This window comes from Dasypus novemcinctus, assembly GCF_030445035.2.
Source record: "Dasypus novemcinctus isolate mDasNov1 chromosome Y unlocalized genomic scaffold, mDasNov1.1.hap2 SUPER_Y_unloc_2, whole genome shotgun sequence".
Classification (NCBI taxonomy): Eukaryota; Metazoa; Chordata; class Mammalia; order Cingulata; family Dasypodidae; genus Dasypus; species Dasypus novemcinctus.
Window position 1 is genome coordinate 141,322 of NW_027261978.1, and position 3,508 is coordinate 144,829.

The following is a 3,508-nucleotide window of genomic DNA, read 5'->3' on the forward strand; positions in this document are numbered from 1 at the left end:
GTGAGATCATGCCATTGTTTGCCTTGCGAGACAGCAAGGGGCTAAATATATACAACCCTCCCAATCTCCTCTACTAACCAGGACTGATTGTTGAGGACCCAGAGAGGAGTGAAATTATTTTCTACGTGGAAAAGTGAGGGGGCTGCAGAGAAGGCTGGAGAACTGTCTCTGAGAAAGTTTGTATTATGAAGCTCTTACCTTCCAGGCAGGAGCCTCGGTCACACTAATCCCATCTGTGTTTCAAGGTCACCATCTACTGGTAGACCAAGGAAGTGCATGTAAGAAAATAAAAAATAAGTAAGAAAGGCTTTTTCTGGCCTTTATAATGTACTTCTCCAAAGCTGTAGGAGCAGGACTGCAACCAATTACTGGGTCCAGAACCCAATTTTGAGCAACTAACAGGGACAATTCTAATGATCCAAGCTGAACCAAGAATCAAAGAGCAGTGGTAACACACAGCCTTCCTCCACTAAATCCCCACAAAGGAGAAAAAAAGTGAGTATCTGATTAAACTACATCCTAATCAGATACCTAGAGATTAGCAAAAATTAGGAGCCATACTAAAGAAATGGAAGAACATGGCCCCAAAAAAGGAATATACCAAATTCCCAAGAGATGCAAGATTTGAGAAAACTAATGAACAAATTGCATACAAATTTCCCCAATCAAATTAATGAGTTGAAAGACAATATGACTAAAGAGATAGGTGACAATAAGAAACCATTGAGTGGTACAAAGAATTTGAAATCCTGAAGAGAAAATAAATGCGGTCACCCCTCGGGCTGAAGTGTGGTTTGCTGGCCTGGCGAGGGGAGCGGCCGCGGTAGGCCTAATTTCACTGCCCCCATAATAGGGTGGTTGGTCGGGCCCACCGCCACCCCTGAAGGAAGCTCGGCATGGGTGCAGAGTGCCCTCGGGTCTCCCCTTCTCGGCAGCCATGCTTCCACGGCCGCCCCTCCTCCCGGATGGCGCCACACGATGCCTGTGGGGTGGCACCCTTCTTCTTCCTTCTCCCTGCGCAGGCATGGGCGGAAAAATCCAGTCTGCCCTCTCCCCTCCCCCGACAGCAGCAACAGCCAGGCGTGGGCGGAGAAATCCAGTCTGCCCTTTTCCCCTCCCCCGACAGCAGCAACAGCCAGGCGTGGGCAGGAAACTCAAGTCTGCCCTCCACCCCAGCAACAGCAGCCACCAATCACTAAACCCTACCCCTTCCCCAGCAACAGCGACAGCCAATCCCTAACCACCACCCCTCCCCCGTCCAGTACCACCCACTGACCTTTCGCCAGCAACCAATCAGAACAGGGCGTGGCTTCAACCAATCAGCCTTCCCCAGCCCCTATAAAACTGTTGCCTCTCCCTCAATAAAGTGGGCTTGCATGTTTACCTTGTCTCCACGGTAGTTCTTCTGCCGTGCGCCCTCCAGTCCTGAGAGCCCCCGACAAGGGCCTGGCCTCCCTTGTCCCCAGTTCATCACCTGCTTCTCCGGGCGACCCCTTCGTCACCTGCTTCTCCAGGCGACCCCTTCGTCGCCTGCTTCTCCGGGCGACCCCTTCATCGCCGGCTTCGCCGGGCGACCACGTCAGCCGAACCGCACAACCCCTTGTGAGACCGATCCCTCGTCTACTGCCAGACCGACCCCTCGTCCCAGGTGGGACCGACCCCTTGTCCCAAGCGGGACCGATCCCTCGTCCAGCGCTGGACCGACCCCTCGTCCGCAGCCAGACCCCACCTCTACCAACCGAGCAAGCCGTCACAAATAAACAGAACTCATGGACATGGAAGTCACAATAGGTGAAATAAAAAACGCATTAGATGGTCATGGCAGACAGGGTTCACTGCCATGTCAGATGGCCCTTCTTTGGAGCTCATAAGACTTTCATCCTACTTTACTGGAATTGTAGTTGGTGTTGGGGTTTAAGATATATTTAGGGGATTTGAATCTCTGGACTGACAATATGATAGCCAGGCCCTGAGCGTCAATAGACTCCAGCTCCTACAATCTGATTTATTGGACTCACCTCACTCAGCTAAGATGGAGTTGAAGAAGGACAATCACCACACTTTGGAGCCTAGAGTGCCTACAACTGAAAGCAGGAGGATTGCATCCAGTATCCATGTGGAATGTGAGCCTCCTCCTGACATAGAGGTGCAACGGACACAAACAATCCAAGGCCCACAAAGAAAAGGTGGCATTGGAGTGGGAAAAGTGGACATGGTGGCTGTTGGGTATGGGGAATGGCAGGAAGAGATGAGATGTGGAGGCGCCTTTGGGACTTGGAGTTCCCCTGGATGGTGCTTCAGGGGCAATCACAGGACATTGTAAATCCTTGCAGGGCCCATTGGATGGAATGTGGGAGAGTATGGGCCATGATGTGGACCATTGACCATAAGGTGCAGAGATGCCCAGAGATGTACTTTCCGAGTGCAATGGATGTGTCATGATGATGGGAATGAGTGTTGCTGGGGGGGAGTGGTGGGGTTGAATGGGACCCCATATATATATATATATATATATATATTAATGTAATATTTTTACAAAATCAATTAAAAATTAATAAAAAAAAAGGAATTTGGTGAGCAAAAAAAAAAAAAAAAACACATTAGAGGCATACAACAGCAGGCTCAAAATGATAGAAGAAAGAAAATGTGAAGCCAAGACTGAACAGCTGAAAGTGAAGAGAGAAAAGAACAAAAAGAGAAAAGAGTGGAAAAAATTAAGCAGGGGCTCAGTGAGTTGATAAGATGAAACAAAATAAAATACATGCCATAGGAGATCCAGAAGGAAATCAGAAGGGAAAGAGGCAGAAGGAGTATTTGAGGAAATAAAGCAGAAAATTTCCCAAACTTTAAAGCACAATTTCCAATAAACACACTGTACCCCAATCAGAATAAATCCAATTAGACCTACTCCAAAACACATAATACGCAGAATGTCAAATGTCAAAGAGAAAAAGAAAATCCTGATATTAGCTAGAAGAAGGAAACCATCACAAGTGATGCCCAATAGAGAATTATCATGGATTTCTCTTCAGTGCCCATGGAGATGAGAAGACAGTAGTATGATACAATTAGGATACTGAAAGAGAAAAACTGTCAGCCAAGAATTTTTTATCCAGTAAAACTGTCCTACAGACATGAAGTTGAGTATAGAATATATTCACAAACAAACAAAAGATAGTTCTTAAAAAATAATCTTCCTTAGCAGGAATATTAAAGGAAGTATTAGAGCCTGAAAGAAAAAGGAAGGAGAGAGAGGCCTGGAGGAGGGTATAGAAGAAAGAATAACAGAAAGGATAACCAAAAGAGTAAAAAGACTGACAAAAATATAATATGAGTTGTGAAAACCAAAGACTAAAATGGTGAAGGAAATAATGCATTTACAGTAATATCATTGAATATGAATGGATTAAAGTCCTCAATCAAAAGTTATAGATGGACAGAATGAAGAAATATTGTGAGCCATCCATGTGCAGCTTGAGGAGACTCACTTTAGACCCAGGGATAGAAA